The sequence below is a fragment of the Podarcis vaucheri genome (assembly GCF_965113315.1).
Source record: "Podarcis vaucheri genome assembly, chromosome: 9".
NCBI lineage: Eukaryota > Metazoa > Chordata > Lepidosauria > Squamata > Lacertidae > Podarcis > Podarcis vaucheri.
Window position 1 is genome coordinate 58,422,395 of NC_138767.1, and position 22,808 is coordinate 58,445,202.

Genomic DNA, 22,808 nt, shown 5'->3' on the forward strand with positions numbered 1-22,808 from the left:
CCAAGGTTTGCTGTATCAATTACTCCATTAGTGGGGCACTGCAAAACACGGGGTTTTTCACTGTAAAGCGCTGCAAAACAACTTCAAAACTTTGGCACCCGTTTCGAAGGGATCTCAGATTTTGGGGTTCGTAGTGAATGAAGACGGACAAATGCTTGAGTTAAAGCTCTCCAAGCAGCTGCATAATTAACCTGGTTTCTCTACAAGACTGGATATACCTTTGCAAGGTTGCTCAATCAATACTATATCTTGCAAACCTTCTAATACATAGCCCTTCTTCTCTCATGTGAAAAGAAATACTGCTTGTTTGTAATCTAGTTTTCATTTTTAAATAGGGTCAGTCTCTGATTTACTTTACAGTAAAATAATCAGATAAGCAAAACTTCAGCCGTTCTGGAAGGATGTGTGGTATAGTAGTTAGAATGTCAGACTATGACCTGGGAGCCCAGGGTTCAAAATACAATTAAGAAGAAGTATATTAATAGTGAAATAATTATTAAGCTATAACTTGTTTTTTATCTTATATTTTGGAATTTTTTTCCCTTTAAATTTTTTGGGGAGATCCCCAAGAGAGTGGGGCCCTAAGCTATAACTTGTTTAGCTTATACGTAAATCCGGCACTGATAGGACTTTCTTCTGAGGAGATACGGTGAGATCCGCAGCATCTAATCGCGCATCTGGGTCGCAACCGCGCAGACCCAGCCTTTGCACTTAGCTTCAAGCAAGATGTCCATAGGACTGATCCAACCCTATTAATCTCCAGGCCTTCAACAAATCAATTCATTTTAATTGTGTGTCCGTCCACCCCCCTGCTTTTTTTCCTCCCGATGTGCGCGCATGACGCGTGCGGACTCCAAAGCGCCCCTCTCCAAAGAAATGCATGGGGGAAGAAATACACGGCGCATCGCTCCGACGGCACCTTGGCTGCCTGCCGCCCATTCCCCAGGCTCCAGCGGTCTGCAAGCAGCGGCGAAGGGCTGCCCACAGCAGCCGCCGCCGCCGCCTCCTCTACCCATTGGCTGGGAGAGCTGGGCGGGCCCGCGCGTAGACCGAGCTCCCCGGGGAACGCGAAGGAGGGGCGGGGCTTCGGCCGTTCTAAGTGAGGAGGGGGCTGGCCGCGGGGTACGGGGGGGGGGCTATTTCTGTGGGAAACTCCCGCGCGCGAGGCGGCTTGTCGGGGAGCAGCAAGCGAGCAACAGGCTCCTCTCCAGAGACTTCGCCCTCCCGCTCGCCCTCTTCTTCCTTGGCCGCCCGGCTCCAGTGAGTGGAAGTCCCCTTCCCCGCCCTCCCGGTCCTCTTCCTTCCCCCGCCACCGCCTCCTTCTATGGGCGTCTTTTCTGTAACTTGGCGGGAAGCTGGAGCTGTTGTGAGGTGCGCTTCACACGGCCAGCAGATTGTGAAGCGAGTTGGGGTTGGTTTTTTGCGGGGTGTGCGTGTGTATGTGTGGGGTACCTTTTTGCAAAGCCACGCGTCTGTTTGGCCAGTGCACGTGGGAACGGGTTGCTTTTCCTCGCGAGGGGACGGGACGGGAGGATCTACTTTTGGGCGCGTGACGCTTCCTCGACACATCGCTGCCCCTGCAGAAGTCGCGATATGGAAGGGTGGGTGGTGTCGACGCCGTGTTGGGCCTGTGTGCATTAGCTGCCACTTTGGGCATGTGAGCAGCTTGCTAAGTTTCCTTAATTATCGCATTCAGAATGGTAGAGTTGGAAGGGACCCCAAGGACCAGCTAGCCCAGCGGTTCTCAACCAGTGGATCTCCAGATGTTGGACTAAAACTCCCATCCCTGAGCTCTGGGCCCTGCTAGCTAGGGGTGATGGGAGTTGTAGTTCAACAACATCTGCAGGGATGAATTTGCAGCTGCCCCATACGGGGATCGAACCTGCGGTGTGGGCATTGTCAGCACTGTGCTCTATTACACTGTTGGTACATTAGAATCCTAGGATTGTAGAGTCAGAAGGGACCCCTGAGGACTATCTAGTCCAACCCCCTGCCATGCAGGGATGAATTTGCAACTGTCCCATACGGGGATCGAACCTGCAACCTGGCCGTTGTCAGCACCATGCTCTAACCAACTGAGCTGTCCATGCTGGACTGTTGTGTGTGGGAGAGAGATGCCTGCAAGGATAACACGTGCGCTTCTCCTACCCACCCCCAGTTCAGAACAACCCCTGTGCCATTAATAGCCTCAGGACAGGCAGGACTTCAGTGAAGGCCTCTTCTCCCGCCAGTGAAATTTTGCGCCTGTGCTTGTTGAGTCTCTGCCCGTCCTGACGCATGCAGAAGATTCAGGAATCTTGCCAGGAGGAAAGGTGGTGACCTTACTAGTAGTACCTTCTCCTTTTGCAACGTCCGTATCAATTACACTTTCTACCAATTCTGAAGCACTTACTACCTGGGTGCGTGTCCCTAAGCCGCTTGTCTCGGAAGAAGCTGCAGTGGAGCCCCTAGAGTACTCCAGGCAAAGTGGCTTGAAACCTGAATCGGGGCTTCTGGGAACCCAAAAAGGAAGATGTATGTTAGTAGGATGCAAACTAAAAATAAGCTAGCAAGCTCCCTCGTTCTCTTTCTTTTTCCTTTCCCTGGTTGTTTATGTTTGCTATCCCTGGTTAGTGTTATTGATGTTGTAAAGGACAGCTTGGGACTGGGGGTGGGGGCTGATTCTGTCACATTTTCTGGGTTGAGCTGGTTCAGGCTGGTAGCAATGTATATTTATAGTTTTACCTCATGACAGTATGTGCCATTCATGCAAAGACCGTGACAGGAATGCACTGCTGTACACACTGCAAAATTAAACCTCTCAGGCTTTGCCTCAGCTGGGCAAGGTAAAGCACCAAAACATCCAGTTTTAACTGAAAGTGTGATTTAAAGGAGGCTGGAGCTCTGTTTTTTTTCTTGCCAGGATTGTTGTAAAGAAAGTGTGGAATTGGTGGGTTTTCTGCTCTCTGTCTATCCCTTCTCCTTTCCACCTCTAGACCAAGCTTTGTGCATTTGGGGAGGGGGGAAGAACTCATATATGCCATTGTCAAAACCCGCTGTACTACTTTCAGCTGAGGAAACCTACAGGATCTCCAGATTGCACTGGTCCTTGGAGGTACTCTGTTATGCAGGCATAGGCAAACTCGGCCCTCCAGATGTTTTGGGACTACAACTCCCATCATCCCTAGCTAACAGGACCAGTGGTAAGGGATGATGGGAATTGTAGTCTCAAAAACATCTGGAGGGCCGAGTTTGCCCATGCCTGCTGTTACGCCTCCGAAGCTCAGTGTGGTGGTGGGTCTTTGGCAAGCATAAATTTGGCCACCAAAAATTTATGGAGCCCTGATTTATCCCCAGACCAGATAAGCTGCACGGCTTGTGAAAATGAGTGGAAATCCTTCCAGGCTTCGAGCATGAAGCTCAAGTAAGCTGACCTAGGCCAGTTTTGTAAATGTCTGACAGTGAAATTGGATGAAGAAAAGGGGACTGTGCTAAAAACGAAAACCCCATAATATGTGGGAATGAAAACACTTGACATTGTACCATGTATGTGTTTGCCGCCCTTGGTTGCAAACACATCCTTTGTTTCTGCTGTGGTATGTATGTAAGGGGAAACTAACAATGAGATCTGATATGTCACATGTGTCCATTGTTACACACTGCAAGGAGAATTTGATACAGGGCTGCCATTTACTGTGGCAGTCCTGTGTTATTCACAATTTCTAGTAATGCTCTAGTATAGTTTATTCCTTGACAGGCAATGATGAGCTATGCATGGGCTTCTCTAGATCATTAGAGATCCACAACAACTTAGGACTATACAAGGGTGCTCTTTGACTTCATGGAATATATGACGGCGGTTTCTTGGTTGTCCATCTTCCCAAACTTAGAAATGCCTTCTGACATTGCGCAATTGGCATAGAGCTGCTCTCGGTTTGGCACAACTTCATCTTGTGCTATGTAGATGCGACCTTAGATGGGAGAAAGCTGAGGCCATGTCTGCATTGCTGGGTTGCTGAAAGGAAGAATAATAGTAAGGGAAACAATTCAGATAGGACGGTAACAGCCCCTGACAGTGCTTCATTACCGGCCCTTGTTGTGGAGCTACCACGCAGTGTCTACAGAGAAACGGTTGTACTGTATTGAAAGATTCTCAGAGATAAGATCTTCGCAGTGTTTTCCGTGCTCAGTCTTCTCCTTCTGGGGGAGGGCAAACAAATGGATCAGTTCTGCAGCATAATGTAGCCCTTGCATCAAACCTTGGGCCATCGTATTCTGTTAGGTATACTGCAACATGCATTTTAACACTCGCATGAAGTGAACAGAGTAGCGTAATTAGCATGCGCATAACTAACGCCCACTTTGTGCATGTGTGTGTTTGTTTACACGTGCTTGCGTTTTGCTTTATTTCTGCAGCAAGCAGTAGGGTGTTAAATAATGACCACTTGTGTACCCAAAGAACATTTCTTAGGCCACAATCAGTGTCGTATACCCCTGCTGGGGCCCTTCTTTCCTACGTTTGCACTTTTTGGTCAGTTGACAAGAAATTTTGAGCAGAATCTGAAAGCTGTGCTAAATTGGCCGTGCTTCAACAAAGCAAGCAGCTGGTGCAGCTTTCTTGAACAGCTTGTATTCAGTGGAAACCGTGGGCTGAAAAAGGCAAGCATTCACTCTTAGCAGGGCCTCTTTGCACATTTTGTTTTTTAGGTAAGTATCTATTTACAGGCCAGGAGAAAGTGCTTTGCATCTTTCAGAACTGGCAACAATAGTGTTTCTGTCTAGTTAAACAAACTGATAATGGAATTGGGCTTTTGTCTTATCACCCCATTGTGATGAAAAAACCAAAATACTTGAAAATGTTGCAGTAGTTAAAAGTTCCTTAACCATGTTATGCAAGATGCTTACAGTGGATATATTCCAGATCTGTTAAGAGTATAAGGGAGTCATGCCATTGATTTTACTGAGTTGTATACCCCGTTGCTTTGGTTATAATTGATGAGTGCTTGGAAGCAAATTCTGTTTAAAACTTGCTACTTGCTTTTGGGGAAGGTTGCCAACTTTATTTCGGGCAGTGTTGTAGTGCTTAAGCAGCTGCATCAGAAGCAGAAATTCAACAGGTGAAGCTTTCCCTGGACTGCATATGCATGTTGGAGAAAATGCTTCATTGCCTACATTTCAGTTTTTCGCATAGCTGTTAACACATATGAACCTTATAAGGAAAAAGTTGGCAATCGTGTTTGTAAAATATTATCTCTTCTTACACTTGGCAAAGTTATTTCTTTTTTGGTATGTTAAGACAGGGATAGACAGACTTCAGGTATAAATTATTAGAGATCCACCAACAGAGCTTGGTGCAAAAGACATATAGGTAGAATTCATAGGTCATAGTCCATAAATTTATTTTGATTACCCAAACTTAACTGGCAAGTCTTCCAATCCAGTCCAGTTCCTCAACACTATGTTTTCTTAATTTCACCAGTATAATTTTTTGAGGGAGGGAAGGAGGCTAATTTTATTCCTGTTGTTACCCAGTTTTGAGTCACCCATCTTTGTTGATCTACTGGAAATCACCCAGTGATCTACCAAAGAGTTCTGCCAGCAGATCCTGATCTATCTTTTGCCCACCTCTGTATCAAGGTGTTCTTCTGGAGATGCGTGGCAGGTGTGCAAAACATCTAATAAGAGCAGCTGCAATAACATGAAAGTACCAGATACAACAAGGAGTCTTGTGGTACATTAAATAACAAATTTATTATGTGTGATGGGATGGTTAGCTGCTTGTGTGTAAAATCGTGGTCCCTCAGAGTTTGTGCAACTCCACAAACCTCTGTGTGTGACAGAGCTCCTCAGACATGTCTGCCCTAGTCACTTGCAGATTCCGACAGTGGTTGTTTTCGGAAGCGCTTCCAGCATAGAAGCTCCTTAACGGAAACACGTCTTCTGGACTCACGACGTGACAGCTTCCGGCGAGGAAAGGGTCTCCCTATGGGAGCTTCTGACACCTCCCCACTGTTCTCGCTGGACGTGTCCCGGAGCCCTCCCTCTTGCTCGCTTTCCCTCAGAGATCCTTCCCCTTCCCTGCTAGTTTCTGCTTTAGCTGCTGCGTCTCTCTCCGCATTCATGAGACCTTCCTCCAGAGACCCATCTCTCCCCCTGCTGGTCCCTGCTTTCGCTGCTGAGTCCCTCCCAGCCTCCATGAGCCCTCTCCCCACCTGTTCCTCCGATGGCAGTTCCCTGACATTATGGCATAAGCTTTAATGGACTTCTGTGCTTTATATCAGCGCACGTATACATGATTAGGTGGGGGATTGTAAAAAGTGAAATCAGGAAAATAAAATGCAGAAAAAGTTCAGACAGTGTTAATTCACAAAATGGTTTTTTTTTTAAAAATAGTTTTTATTAAAGATTTTCTTGGGTTACAGAAGTGCATGCATCTCCTCTATACAGTTTTTGATAACATAGATATCCAGGCATTGGGAGACCGTTTAACACATGTGCCAAAACACCCTTTGACTTGGTTCAGTCAACAAATGATAGCTTTGAAAATCCTGATGTATTGTAATTCAGAATCTTCAAACCATGCTAGAGGCAGGTAAAACTTTTCAACAAAGCTGGTGCAGCAGCAGGGACATTCTAACAAGTTGGTCTCTTCCATCAACCACTTTGTGCTGATCTGAAGCTTCTTTTCTTGCTTCTCTTGTGCTGCCACCTTCTTCCTAGTTTGGCCATGGCAGCTACGGGTACTGAATAGAGAAGGCCCATCCATCTCTTTTTGTTAAAGAAATGTTAATCACAGGGAACATTTTATTAAGGAGAAAAGGTAAATGGATTTTTTTTAGTTCAAATCATATTCCTGTATTTCAGTGGGAACATCATAATGCAATTGATGCACTGAATGCTGCTGGAGCACTGTTGCTTTAGCTGTTAAGCCCCTGTAGCAAAAGGAATACCTAACATGGACTGTACCATGTCTACAGACATTGCAGGTTTTATGGTTGCTGGCTTCAAGGCTCTTCTTTCAGAACGGCAGAGGAGCGTATTTTGTATGCAGCCTAATAATGGATAGTGCACGAAGATCGCTGCAGCTAAGTTGAATTTGAAAGCAATGGAAGGGGACTTGAATAATGGTAAGCTTAAGTCACATTGATTTCAGTAGAAGTTAGCTGTGGTTAACTTGTAGAGATTTCACATGTGACATGGATGCTTCCAATGGATAATAACACTTCACAAAATATTACCCCCTGCTCTTTTGCCATTGCTTTGCACCTGGAAAGAATGGAGCCTCATTAAAAGATAGCATCAAGCCATAGTTAACACATATGAACAGAGCGAAACACTGCACAACTTGGGATAGGGATTGTTTTGTATATTCCTGCAAAGAGGAATCCTTTTGTAAAATGTATCCCAAGAACACTCCTACGGTGTGTTCTGTCGTATGACCCCTGAGCAATTCTGTAGAAGCAAGTAGCAAGAAAATGTGAAGGGTGTTTTTATTGATTGTGATTCAATATCTCAAAATCAAGACACGAAGTGAGGTTTCTTGGTTTAGAATGTAAAGCAGAAATCTGTCATTTTGTTCTCTTGGATTCACACATGGTCTGGGACAGGTGAAGTTGTTGGAACTCTGAAACTTTTGAGACCATACTGTTCAGTACAGTGGTACCTCGGTTTATGAACTTAATCCATTCCGGAAGTCCATTCTTAAACTGAAACTGTTCTTAAATCAAGGTGCATTCCCTAATGAGGCCTCCTGCTGCCGGTGCCCTTCCACCATTCGGCTTCCATTTTTAGACCGAGGTAAAGTTCGTAAACCGGGACACTACTTCCGGTTTTGCGGAGTTCATAAACCAAATAGTTCGTAAACAGGGCTGTTCTTAAACCAAGGTACCACGGTATATACAGCAATTAGATAGTTTTATTTCCCACAAAAACAATTCTAAGTGTAAATATAATTTGGATAGAACTGGCTTTAGTACTATGGTGTATGGTTGTTTATTTAGGTGCTAAAGAACACGATTTCAGCAATGTTGAAGTGAGATTTCTATCAGTTTGGCTGTTTTTCTTACCCTATGTAGTGACAGATGGGGTTGCACTTAGTTCAGTGAACCATACAAAAGAAGAAAAAAACTTGCATTAAATTACTGTTGACGATGCACTTTCTTGTTCACGGATGAGTGATGCAGAACTAACCTGCTGGAAACTGAGGCTTCATACTTACTTCCTTTTGTTATGTGTCTCCCACCTAATTAAATCAGATTTGAAAATTATATCTGATAATTTCCTGTTATCCCTTGTAGCTAGTGGGAAAACCTTTCTGGAGTATTGTGGACTGGTGTAGAAAGCATGGCATGAAAATTGGGGGTTCTTGCTGCTCTTAGTGCATTGTTTTAGTGTAATTTCCATGCAACTGGCATAGAAAGTATTTTGAGTTGCTTTGGTAGCCTCCAGTATTATATTTGATTTTTTTCAACCACAATTGATTAAAGTTTCATCTGTGTGAGCAAGAACGTCACTTTTCTAGTGTGTCACTATTGCTTTTAGCTTTGATTGCCACAACAGCAGTCTCTCCAGTTAAGCTGGACAGTTCCAACCATGCTGCTGTTCCCTTCTATATACAGTGGTGCCCCGCAAGACGAAATTAATTCGTTCCGCAATTTTTGTCGTCTAGCGAATTTTTCGTCTTGCGAAGCACGAAATCCCATAGGAATGCATTGAAAATCAATTAATGCGTTCCTATGGTCAAAAAAAGTCCAAACAAAGCCAAATTTGGTACAACAACAGTTTATTAACTGCTCTTTAAAGTCACACATACTGTAAAGAGCAGTTCAAAAATTTAAGGGAAAATAAATTAACTTTATAAACAAAACATGTCTTTGTTTTTAGTCAAAGAAAAAAAGTCACGAGACGTTTTCGTCTTGCGAAGCAAGCCCATAGGGGAAATTCGTCTTGCGAGGCAAATCGCGAACGGAAAAAACTTTCGTCTAGCGAGTTTTTTGTATTGCGAGGCATTCGTCTTGCGGGGCACCACTGTATTTAGAACTTCAACAGGACTTAGGAATAATGGCTGGGATCCAAAGAGCCTACTTCAATCATGGTGAAGTGCTAGTACTAACCTAGGGGGTAGCCAATGTGGATGCCTTCATCTGCTCTACCTGCAATAAAAACATGTATCTCCCATATCATTCTCTACAGCCACAGCAGGCACTGTAACTCTAGCAGTTTGACTTTAACTCTGAAGGTGCACTCTTCCATAGTCTCCTGAGACAGACGGATGCCAACAAGAAGGTGTGACTGAATCAAACAGCAATTTTATGCACTCTTTTTTGACCTAGTTTGAACTTTATAGACCTAGTTTGAACAATGGTTTAAATGAACATTACTGTAGTTAATAAGCCATGGCTTAGTGTTGTGTCTGAATACAGTGCAGTGCTTAAGTATGGTTTGTTAACAAAAATAAGTCATAGTTTGTTGTCTGCTTACTGACTTTGACTATGGCTTAGGGTTGCGTGCAGATGTTGGCATTGTTTGTACATGGAGTGTAAAATATCAAGGATGGTTAAATAACAAAAGACCAGAGTAATGAAAACCTAGAAGGCTTGATAGTCAAATTGCACCAGACAACCTTTAAACTTCCTGAAGTAACAGGAGTGTAAGTCTGTACAATTAATTTGGTCCACTCTGAGTTTGGGGTATAGGAGATCTTTTTCAGAATCTCTTGGCAGATGTCCAAAATCATCTTCTGCTGGATTTTATCAGGATTTTGCCTGGGTTACACAGTACCAAAACTTTGTGACACATTGGACTTTGCACTTGTGATATAAAGTTCTTACCATACTGGTTTCTGAGACTGTTCACCATTTTTCCTGCTGTACAGTAGAATAAAAAAAACATTCATTCTAATTAGTATCTTGTTCATGTTTAAAATGGTATAAAAACCATTTTTATATTAAACAACAACTTATATTATGTATATTAAACATTAATTCTTTCAGGTAAAGCAAGGCTTAAGATGAAATGCTGAAAAATCAAGGTTTTAATCTGGGTTCTAGTGTATCAAATTTGTGTACTTTTTGCTTTGACAAAGAGTACAATTTAAACATGGTGCATGGTGTTACTAACTTATTTAAGATGATTTCAGTATTTATTTTATGAAAACTTAGCATTTTCCAATTCAGGACAATTAAGGAATAAAATTTCTTCCCTTCCCTTTTTGGAGATTGGAATTTTTACAATTTTGCCCTGCAATATAAAGTTTTGTTGTATCAGTAAAATGTGATCTAGTTTGTGTTTATTTGTAGGACATATGTCGGTGTTTATATTAAGCCAACCTGCAGCCAGATTTTTGCACTGCTCCTGCTGTTGTGAGAAGCTAAGTCATGGTTTGACTTACCATTATATGTGCAAACCCAGGCTTATGGTTTGTCTTGTTCCAAACAGTAGCCAAGTTTTGTTTCCTTCTCTTGGTTTGTTGGGAGATACAAACCAAAAGTCCAGGTTCACATGTAAAACATTTTTAGTAGTGCTGCACCAACAGGACCAAGGAAGGAGCAAAGTGGTCACAATTTTCTAAATGTGGCCTATCAGGCTTGCTAAATCATTGTTTGGCTTATAGTTATGTGTGAGCTCAGTAAAGATCTTGTTACTTTATTAAAAAGCAACCAACCTAGGAATAGGTATTTGGACTCAAATTTTGTAAAAGAGGAAAATGCAGGTTGCTTCAGTTTCAAGGAACAAAAGAGTCTTACTGTTATGTTCAGTAACACATCTGAAAGTATTTGCAGATGAAGACTTGCTCAGATTCTTATGTCAACTAAGATGTTGGCCAAGTGTTGCAAAGAATCTGAAAGAAAATATTATCCTAATCACTATAGTGACCCTGCTGATATTGCATTTCAGGTATTGTCAGACCTGATACATTGTTCACTGATACAACAACGGGCCACTTCCCCCACCCAAGGGAGTTCCCTTCAATCAAGTTATTTAAAACTTGAATTAAAATACAGTGGTCAGTTACTGCGGTGCTTGAAAGCAAAGGTTGGTTGTGGCTTTAACATTTAGTATGGTCCTGGTGGGGAGCTGTTTCAGCCTGAAGGCTGGATTCCCTTCTGGGCATCCTTCCAGGGGCCACATACTGTTGGTGGGGGGCCAGAGGGAAAAGTGCTTGTCCGGATGGAGGGTAGAGGGGTGTGTGTGAGTGCATGTGGAAACTAGCTTGCTGTACAAAGGTAAAATATACATTGGTTGCTCTATTCACCACTGGAATGTGGTATTCAGTAGGTTGTCCAAAAAGGAATGTGACTCTTGGGTTGAAGTAGGTTTTGCACCCCTGTCTTATACTCTCCTTGTGGCCATGCTAGAGGAGGAAAGGGAAGTGCTTGAACCCAAGGCTTCTCCCCGTAATGATAAATCATAGTTGAGTGTTAAGTCTGAATAGCGCCAATGTGTGTGGGAAGGCAGGTGTGCAATCTCTCTGCTGTTATGATTCTTAACTGCAACTGCTCTTTTTAGTAAAGTAGATTTTTTTAAAAAAATGCTGTTTTGGATTCCGTTAGGTTCATTGTTGCATTTCCCATTCTTACAAAGCAGTTTTTCAGTTTTTTAAACATGTCCAAACCATAGCCTCTTTGGAAGGTCTTAACATTGCTAGGTTGGGTGAGATTGAGATAAGTAGCTTTGTGCTACTTCAGTCATTCATAGAATCATAGAATTGCAGAGTTGGAAGGGACCATCTAGTCCAGCCATCTGCAATGCAGGAATCTGTTTGCCAACATGGGACTCGAACCCATGATCCTGAGATTAAGAGTCTCATGCTCTACTGACTGAGCTATCCCAGCGGTCACTCATGATTTTACCACACTCCAGTATCATCCGCTTCACTTACTTATAAAATTTATAAAATTATAATTTAAATATTTTTCCCCAGCTTTGCTCTTGTTCCTTGTATGATAGGACAGCAGTGACAGCGAATTATCATCTCAATTAGTACATCTCAGTTAGAACCTCCTCTCCTCCTTCAGTACAAGGTCCCCGGATGGGTTACATTATTACATACAAAATTAAAATAAGTTGAAAACAAATTATGATGAGGAAAATAAGATGGTGTGTGTGTGTGTGTGCGCGCGCGCACACACACACACGCTGTTAAAGACACTGGAAACTATTGAAGGTGCCAAATGCATTTCTGGGGTGGGTAAACCACAACTTAAGAGATTGCTACAGAGAATGCCCTCTCCTCTGTCACCACCACCCAACCACCTGAGCCAGTGGAACTGCCAAGAGGGCTTCTCTGTTGAGCTTAACATCCAAGATCTGTATGGAAGGAGGCAGTTTTTCAGATATTTGGGACCAAGTCGCTTAGAACTTCAAACGTCCATGTGACCATCTTAAACTGGGCCCAGAAATGAACCGGCAACCAGTGCAGCTTTTTTAAAAATATGAATTCTAAGTGGAACCCCAGCCAGTATATCTCCTGCTGCATTTTGGTCCAGCCGAAGTTTCTTGCTATGATCTGTCCAGCAGCAGCGGCCAAGAGGAACAACAGCATTTCTTTGTAGGCAACGGGAATGTTCTGTCCCATCATTTATGGTGAAGGTGGTTACACCAAGAGGAACTTGGCAGCTCTGTGAGGCCAGCGCCCTTCGCAAACTACAGCCCCCAGCATTCTTTGGGAGAAGCCATGGCTGTTAAAAGTGGTACAAAGTGCTTCAAATGAATGCCAAGAATGTGAGTTCGAGAGGACTTCCCTAAACTGGTAGGAGGGTCCTGATGTAAAACGGGCACAATCTCCGCTTGCTCTTACCCAAAGCCCAACTTTGCATTCACATTTGATTCAATTACATTTGTACTTGATATTCTTCTTAAAATAAACCTTTTGACAGAAAAAAACCGTTGTTTGGCAGCTAACTTGGCTGAGGCATAGCGCTAGGGAACAGAAGCTCCAGCCTTCATTATTTTTCCAGAAAACTGCATATAGAATGTTTCCCAACTGCACCTCAAAAAAGGAGAGAAGAAGAAAACTACCGTGCTCGACTGTTGTGTCGAATGCAAAGCACATGCCACTGTCCTGGCTGCCCCTCTGTATGTACTCTGCACAGCAAATACTTCAAGTGGTGGAGAAAATTTCAACATATGCTTGGGTTAGCAGAAGGTCATTTGACGCAGCCATTGCATGGTCAGTTCCAAAATCTCTGATCAAGTTCCCAGTGTGTTTCACAAGGGGGTAACAGTTGTGGCAGGGGAAGCGTAGTCACAAATACACCAGTTGCTTGGAGCAGTTAAAATGAATGACTTTCATCCACCTTCATTCCCATCCTTTCTCAGCCTTGTCCAGAAAATTGGATGTTCAAGTAACATTGCTTTCATGATGGGGAGGGCAGTAAAAGGGGAAGGTAGGGGAGAGAGTATTTCAAACCCTGTTACTGATACATTAAGTGCTATTTAAAGTAAAGAATGCGTCTTGAAAATGGAACTCTCTGGCTTTAGTTGCCTCGGTTATAAATAAGTGTTTCTTCAACTTCAGAATAGATATTTTATATTATTTTGACAAGGCATCTTATGTATTAAATGTGCAGAAATGGATTAGATGTCTGCTAGTGCGAAATGGGTCAGGTGTCTAATTCTTAATGTTAAAGGTTATCGTTCTCCTGGAGAATTGAATCACCCTGTATATTATAGGGATTAGAATTAATCGCAATCTCACGCTAAATGCAGCAAGTAGAACAAATCCCGGAAAATGTCTTTGTTTAGCAGTTCTCCCTCTTACTAGGGGCTGTGGGAGTCTGATTTGAATAGAATTTATACCTGCAGTAGCTGTGAGGCACATAAATGCTTTAAAGAGAAGATACACACTTTATTCATTTGATTATTTGTTTTTACTTAATTGTATTTTGAAGCGGTTTTGCTAGGCAAGCCCATCCAAAGTGGCTTACAGCATTTAAAGCACAGTGAGTGAATAATAGACTAATTTTAATAAAATAAAATAAATCCCATAAAGAAGAAATAAAACAGTACCAACTATAAAATAACAGTGCCAACTATTTTAACTGGATGGTTAATATGAAGAGATGACATTTTCAGAGCCTTCTGAGATCCCTGTAGCAGATCAATATGACTCAGATCTGAAGGGAGAGAGTTCCTAAACTGTGGGGCCACCACGGAGAAAGCCCATTCTCTCATAGGCACCTCCTTCACTTACCCAGGAGGATGGCTACTTGAGGATGGTCTCTGAAGTCAGTACCAATGCATGGGGCAGGATTATGCAGGCACAGGCAATCCAACAGATAACTTGGGCCCAAACTGCTTTTAAGACTTTGCAGTGCTTTAAAATGGACCCAGTTAGCAGCATTTTACATTGGACCTGGACATGAAACTGGCATAAGAACTGTGTCTCCCTTGGGATTCCATTTTCTAGCCCCTTGGAGTTTCTGAACCCTCATCAAAGGCAGCCCCCATAAAGTGTAATACAGTCATCTAATATAAGGTTACCAGATTTTTTTTTCAATGAATCCGGGGACACTTTTCAACTTCAATGGATTTTGTATGGGGACTGATTTGTAAACCCGGGGACTGTCCCTGGGAAACGGGGACACCTGGTAACCTTAATCTAATATAGATGTGGCCAGGGCAAGGATCAGTGTGGTCAGGTCAGACCTCCTCGGATGGAATCGCATCTGACATACGAGCCCAAGCTGTTAAAAAGGCATTCTTGGCAGCTGATGCTACCTGGACTTTCCCAGTCGGTACTGAATCCTAGAGCCCTCCTAAAATGCATCCATGTTCTTTTATGGGGGGGGCAGGTGTCCCACACAATACAAACTGCAAACCTTCCCAAGGCGCACAACCTAACTAATTGTGGCTAAACGCCTAATGAAATGGATGCAGCTTAAACGTAGTCGCAACACAGGCTGTGCAATGCTAAGCACACTCACTTAAAAAAACACCTAAGTCTGCTGAATTCAGCACAGCTAATAAGGTTTCTTGCGACATATTTTGTCAGATGATGTTGCTCTCTTTGGAGTTCAGAGTGGCCTCTTGCCCAATAATAATAATAATAATAATAATAATAATTTATACCCCACCCATCTGGCTGGTTTCCCCAGCCACTCTGGGCAGCTTTCAACAGAATATTAAAATACAATAATCTATTAAACATTAAAAGCTTCCCTAAACAGGACTGCCTTCAGATGTCTTCTAAAAGTCTGGTAGTTGTTTATCTTTTTGACATCTGATGGGAGGGCGTTCCACAGGGCGGGTGCCACTATCGAGAAGACCCTCTACCTGGTTCCCTGTAACTTGGCTTCTTGCAGCGAGGGAACTGCCCGAAAGCCCTTGGCGCTGGACCTCAGTGTCCGGGCAGAACGATGGGGGTGGAAATGGTCCTTCAGGTATACTGGACCGAGGCTTGGGCCATAATAAATCTGTTGGCATTTAAGATGTGGTTGTATGTGTGCTTGCTAGAGAGTTTGACAGAGGGCACTGCACCTGTCTCAAGTGGCAGTGAAGGGTGTAGAGGAAAATTAGGAAGTAGTGCAAAGTGGAAAGCCACCAAATGTGGGTAAAGGCAAAGTCCCCGGGTCCCTCTCACCTTTAGCAATCAAAGGAACATAAAAATAGACTTGCCGGTCAGGTGGATGGCTGCCTCGTGATTAGGAAAACTCTGTGTAAAGGGTTCATAAGAATTAATCACACCCTTCTAACCTGTCAGCGATTTCTTCACAGAGGTTAAAAAGTGGCACCAAACTAGAAATGGAAAGTTTGGTAGAATCTTGCCCAAGGGATTGCAGTGGAAACTTGGTAACCTCTAGGGGAGAGGTAAAACACTGTTATTTATTAAAACAATTTAAGACACTGTCAATAAGTAGAAGGGCTTCCTTTTCGGTTGTAGAATGAGGTGGGTGCCAAACAGCTGATTTTAGGTGTCATGAAAGGACAGCAAACTTTTAATAAATTCTACCGCTTTGGGGTTTTTTCTACCATCAAGCATTATATTTTAACCTGGAGGTAGGCTGTATGAATTGTGTATTGATTTGTAATGATTTGTTGGGTCTCTGGACCGTAATAAAGATTGATTGATTATATAATTTTTTTAAAATAAATTGATAAATTAGTAATACATTTTTCCCCTTCCACTGAAAAGCACTTATGTGGTCTCTTGTCTGAGATGCCAAAATAGCTTGGCCAGGCTTGGGTAGAATACATCGTGACTTGAGAAGAAGAGCGCCATTTTCTTTTTCACCTCAGGCAACAAAATGTATTGGGCTATCCATGTCACTTGCTTTCTAACACATATTGATGTGGGACTACTCAGGGATCCAGATTTTTTTGTGGGGGTGGGGAGTTGTCTGTAGCATTTGTTAACAACTCATCTACATTTTGATGCTATTAGTAGTAACAATCTCTAAAGCAGTATATTTCCAACATAACAAGAAATATTTGCACGTATTTGCCTTGCACATGAAATATTTGTATTTTTAACATCAACCTGAAAGTTAGAATGAGGCTGAATGGCCTTCTCCCTGGTCTTAATACCACCAGTCAGGATATGTAGCAAGGTCCCTCAGGCATCCATCTGTCTGCAGCTTCAGTTGATGGAGACGTAATATAACAGAAATTTCTGGTAGAAGAAAGACTAAAAACATTGCATTAGCCCTAGGTGAATACATTCTTGGGAGGTTGGAGGCAGTGGGTACAACAGGTGAATGTGTGTCTGTGAATGCCCTTTTTTGGGGTCACAATTGCTTATAGAGCCAATTTGCAATTTTAGTTTTTAAATTGGGATACAAAGAGCACTAAGGTTTAGGTGGCTTAATACAAGTGTGGCCCTGTCATTTGGCAATGACATATGAGGCTGGCTTTCTCTGCAATAAATCCAGAACTGTCAGTTTGGTCCCCAGTCATTAGTTTAGAATGGGGAACTACAACTATTTTAAATGCACTTACTTCACATACATAGTTCATAGCACTGTATGTGCTTGGTTTTCTTGTTCTTTTTTTGTCTAAGTTCAAGAAGCTTGAATGGCTCTTGCTTGGGATGCAATCCTGTGCTGAGTTACATTTGACCTCGGTAGGTTTTGTTGCTGGGGCAGGACTGTAGCGCTTCTTACTCCTAAGCCATAGATTTCCAAAGGGTGAAAATGGAAGGAAATGCAGGAAAGTAGTGTGATCTAAATCCATCTGTGACTATTGCTCTCCATGGAACTAGGGCACAAAGTGCAAACCTGTCCTCTTCAGGAAAGCACAGGCAATTATGTGGGCACATTTGCAGCAACTGAATCCCTTCCCCACCCTAGCATGTTCTTGTGGACATGTTGGGAGTGTAAGGCTACAGAAAGCAGACTTTCTGCCAAATCTTGTTCCCTTGGGTTTAGAAGGAAACAACTTGCAGTTGCTGTGTGGAAGGGAAATGGCATTTCACAAGAGGAGACTTGAATGTTCTGGATACTGGTTATCTCTCTGTGATGGAAGACCCCTGGCATAGAATTCTGGTTTGTTCTGCCCTGAAACACATCACCTGGTTCCCAATTCATTGTAAATGGAAATAAGTATATTTCTAGAGAGGCGCAAACAATGCAAGGATGTTCGCAATGTATCTGCAAATTTTAGCATTTACCTTCTAGTTTTGTTTAAATGGGGCAATAAACAACAGCGCTTGAGAGAAGATGTCTCTGGTCTGAGCCCTTTTGTGCAAAAAATATTGGCATCTTATGGCTGTTCCCACATTGAGGTCCCAATGGTAGCTTCAACATGTGTAGTGGTGGCAAGTTTGTAGACTTAACTACCCAGTTGCCTTCTTGCACCATGTTACTATGTTTACCAGTTGTGAAATTTGTCTTCATGAACCCTCTTGTTGGGGCAATCTGGATCCAGTTTCATGGAATGGGAAAGTAGTTGCAAAAATAATCCTTACTTGACTAAATCAAAGCTATATACAAAGGTAAGAACATAGCTGACTCAGGAAGGTGTGTGTGTGTGTGTGTGTGTGTGTGTGTGTGCGCGCGCGCGCTGGTCCCCAAGCCTCTGGCTAGGATATTTTGATGCATATGCTTGCTACCATTTTATGTTGCTTAAATCTGCCAGCTCTCTGTTACCATCTGAATAAGGATGAGTTTGCTTTAACTTTAAGCTTTTCTTACTCCTTGCTGCCTTTGACACAATCCTCACTACAAATAGGGTGTTTTTTTGTTTTGTTTTGTTTTGTTTTGTTTTGTTTGCTCGCAGGCGGATTTATTGCACTTTGACTTCAAGAGTTTATTTAAGGCCTATGCCTTTAAAATGGTAGTTCCACCCACAGGCTGCCTTTAAAAAGGAAAATCACTGTTGTGAAGTGGAGCTGAGGACCGCACTGCCAACAAAATTATAAGTAGTTGCTTCAGCTTGCTTGGGAACATCTGGAGTTTGGAGGATGATATATAGTAGTAGGTCTCTGTAGCAATTTTAGAGACGTTGAAAGCCAGATTGAGTTACTGGTCTTAGCAGTTATATAGCTCCTAGGATCTTATGTCTATGGAAAGGGATTAATCCTTCCTTTCTGCAGACTTGACGCTGCCACCCAGTGAAATATTTTTGTGAGCTTGTCTGTAATATGGTGAATCTTTACTTATCACCAGAGATAAGTAAGCGGTTGTGACTATTTTTTGAAATCTAGCATAGCACTAGGCAGCAACTTGCAAGATATTTTTTCCTGCATAAAACCACAGAGAATTGGAATTCTTAAAGACGACTTGAGAAAATTGGTGAGTTGGAGCTGCTTGGGATTTTATATCATGTGTATTTCAAACTGCATACTTAAATTGAGGTAGTATATCAACCCATGATTTGGATTAAAAAAATTAAAAGTAAGGTAATGATACTATTTTATTCATTCTGCTTGCCCTGATAATTCATACGGCAGTGCTGTTTATATCCTGTCATGAAAGCATAGCTATCTCTTTGCAGGTGTTAAATCTTTTCTGAAGTCCTATCAAATGCAACAGTTCTGTATAACATTAAGATTATAATCTACCTTTTCTTGAAATTCATAGCTAGCCATCACTAATTTCACTAACTTCTGCTTATTTTAATATTCTTAATCTTAAACACATTTAAGGCATTTTGCATTTGGGTATGTTCTCTGAGAAAGAGCTTTATAAACTGTGTGTTTCCATGTATCTATCAGAAAAATTGAATTGTATTATGAATTGGTATTTTAAGCTTCCAAGGACATTTTGGTGAAAGTAAGATTTTGTGCAGAAAAAATGCCTTCATGTTTGACATGGTAACTACATCAGTCTGTTTCATTATATTGTCGCATGGAGCACAAAAGAGTACTTCTGAACTTTGAAGTGTCTGCTCAACGTGAGAATAGGATTTAGATCCATGGTGTTCTGAATCTGGGTAATCTTGAGCTTATCACCATGTCTTAAAGCAAATGTGGAAAACCTGGGTACCTTACACATGTTGGTACACTCTCATGGGGGGTAGGACCATAGTTCAGCAACCACTTTGTATACAGAAAGTCCCATATCCAATCCCTGGCATCTCTAGATAGAGCAGGGAAAGACTGTTGTCTGAAACCTGGAGAGCTACTGCCAGTCACTGTAGAGCTAAGCTAGAAGGACTCAATAGTCTAAGCTAGAAGGACTCAATAGTCTGATTTAGGAAGATGTTTTATATCAACTCTTATGTTCCTATCAGCCTCAGCCACTGTGTCTGGGGATGAGATAGTGGTAGTTGTGGTCCAACAGCATCTGGGGGCCACCACCCACGTTTGTATAAATATGAATAAGACAAGTATTGCAAAAGGACACCATGAATTTGCAGTGTGGAGGAGGCCCAAGCTAACCACTTCAGCTTTTGTCCCTGGACTTCTCACCCCATAGAAAAGAGGGGGGGGGATATCTAACTCTTGTTTTAGAAGTGAGGTAGTTGTTTTCTTGGGGATAAACTCTGAACTGGTGAGTGAGACAAGATTGGGCTTCCTGAAAGAAATAGTTGGAAGAAATCAGAACATCCCAACACCAAAAGAAGGACCTGTAAGTAAACCTATACAGCATGGAGTTGTTTCTTAAAGGAAGCCTAAGCAGCTTTCAGCTCTCCCAGATGCAGCAGGTGCAGAATTTAGAGACTTGGCGTAAAGAAGGCTTGCTGGAGGACTAGCTGGAACTAGCCAAAGAGGTTTACGAGGCAGATGATTTTTTGAGATTGGAAAGTTAAGCAATAAGTTTACCCCAATAAGTTTTCAGTGTCTGGGATCAGGTTCTTATTATTGGTATACCTCTAAGAAGGATTAATGTCAAAACCCCATGAGTTATGGGGTCAAAGTCAACTTGGAAGTTTAAGTTACAAAGATGCCGTGAAGAAAGAGGGATTACTGACAGTTTGTCTAGCAGATCAGTCCTGCCGGTGTGGCATAATATACCTCAGTAAGTGACTTATTCAAGGTTTAAAGTTTAGATCTTTATTTTGCATAGGGCACATTATATTGGCCAGGGTTCAGGGGCAATTGGAGGAATAAAGAAGAGTTCCCTGCAGAATTGGCTGTAGATGTGAGGAGTTTTGTAGGTTTGGCATATATAGAGATGGTTGCAATGAAAGACGGGAGACCCTAGGAACCTGTTCACTGAGAGGGTTTGGAAGCTTCCTATGATCTTCATGGAAATATGCCTAGAGGACTTTTGAGAAGCAGTAGAAATTGCTACACAAATTGAGTCTTTCTACATAGCATCTGGACCAAGAAAAATACTGTCGAGTAATATCCAAAGTGCTGCCAATTTGGTTCGCTGGAATTAGTTCACAGGTTAAAATTACCATATTGGCCTGGATATGAGCTTCAATTTTTTCCCAAATTCTGATCGTGAAAAGTTAAAGTGTGGCTTAAATTCGCGACCTTACAAAAATTGGCTTTTACGATATCGCTGCTGAAACAGACATATGGTAAAATAGAACACGTGTGAGTGCCTGCAGAATTTTAAGGTAGCAGCTTATATTCAGGTATTGTCTTTTTTCCTCCCCCCCCCCCCCGAATTCTAAAGATGCAGCTCATATTCAGGTGCTGCTTATATTTTGGCCAATACGGTAGATATTGGTACTTTCTGACTTCAGTGAACTAATTTGTAAGGAATCAGAAATACTGATTTCGAAAAGGAGATACACAACTGAAAGTTCATCCAGAAACCACAAACTCCACCACTGTCAGGAGCTGCTGCACTCTGCCCTAGGTGGTGAACCACTGCAACCTTTTTCGTTGAATGCCTTTTGGGCTGATTACACATACCCAATCGTACCATTGGATCTTTCTGGGCAGTCTTCCTTTTCCAGTTGACCCTGCCTTGAGCTACATGGTTTACCTGAGCTGTAACATTTCTGTTCTTTCTCTTTGGTCCTTATTCTTGCGGTGTTCTGCAATTCTTGCCTTCTGATCATCTTGACTCCTGGCACATATTCCAGATCCTGCTTCTTCCATTATAAGCCTCTAAGCTATTACAGTGGTGCCCCGCAAGACGAATGCCTCGCAAGATGGAAAACTTGCTAGACGAAAGAGTTTTCCGTTTTGGAGGTGCTTCGCAAAACGAATTTCCTATGGGCTTGCTTCGCAAGACGACAATGTCTTGCGAGTTCCTGCTGGTTTTTCCCCCTCCCCCCCTTTTTCTAAGCCGCTAAGCCGCTTATCAGCTGATCCGATCAGCAGATAAGCCGCTAAAAGCCGCTAATAGCACTAATCCGCTAATCCTTCAATGGGCTTGCTTCGCAAGACGAAAAAACCACTAGACGAATAGAATCACAGAACGGATTCTTTTCGTCTTGCGAGGCACCACTGTATAGTTCATAAAAAAGACATCTGAACGTGAAATGTGGGCTGTGAACATTTTACTCTGAATCCAGAGTCTCCAACTGCTGACTATTAGCCAAAATCCATATTGATCTCTGTCCTATCACTTCTTATGAAATACTGCATTTTGATGTGTCCCCCTTCCCAACTAGCTTCAATCTGAATTGAGAAAATGAATTATCTAGCTGCATTTTAAGCTTGCAGTAGCCACGTCACTTGAGAATACATGATCTGATGGTGTCCACGAATGTGCCAGATTTTAAACAGATCTGATAAAAAAATGCCACAAGTACAGGAAGTTAGCTCTTTGAAGCGTATGCCATTTAGTGGTTTTAAACCACTGTGGTTTGTGTGGGCACTGCTGCAATTCACTGAACATAGGAGAAGGCCCTTTCTCCTTTGAACCAATATGGAAATAATTGACTTTAAGAGCTTCCAAGAGACTCTGGCATGCTTTCAGCTGCAGTTACATAACTATCCAGTATTGTAACAGGCTTAATCATAACACAGGGACCAAGCAGTCTGGCCTTGTGTACCAATTCTGATAACTACTATCATATGGTGATTAAAATACCTTAGTATACCTGAAGGAGCGTCTCCACCCCCATCAGTCTGCCCGGACGCTGAGGTCCAGCGCCGAGGGCCTTCTGGCGGTTCCCTCATTGCGAGCAGCAAAGCTACAGGGAACCAGGCAGAGGGCCTTCTCGGTAGTGGCGCCCGCCCTGTGGAACGCCCTTCCAGCAGATGTCAAAGCGATAAACAACTACCTGACATTCAGGAGACATCTTAAGGCAGCCCTGTTCAGGGAAGTTTTTAACGTGTGATATTTTACTGTATTTTTGGTTTTTATGGAAGCCGCCCAGAGTGGCTGGGGAGGCCCAGCCAGATGGGCGGGATATAAATAATAAATTATTATTATTATTATTATTATTATTATTATTATTATTATTATTATTATAAAATGCTGAGCTTAAACCAGGGGAAAGTAGGTGCAGGTGCCTATTTGCACCATGTTTGCTGCACA

At 42.5% G+C, this 22,808-nt stretch overlaps 1 protein-coding gene across 4 annotated transcripts in view; it reads left to right on the forward strand.

The window, feature by feature from the left end:
* The first annotated feature begins 1,134 nt into the window (after nucleotides 1-1,134).
* SLC7A2 (solute carrier family 7 member 2) overlaps nucleotides 1,135-22,808 on the forward strand; it is a 51,434-nt gene continuing 29,760 nt past the window's right edge. For 2 of the 4 annotated variants that reach the window (XM_082238161.1, XM_082238164.1), the window contains exon 1: nucleotides 1,135-1,260. The gene's annotated coding sequence lies outside the window, so the exon portion shown is untranslated. Of the gene's footprint in view, nucleotides 1,372-18,326; nucleotides 18,711-22,808 lie in introns of those variants that run through there. The other 2 variants (XM_082238165.1, XM_082238163.1) reach the window with 2 other exon arrangements.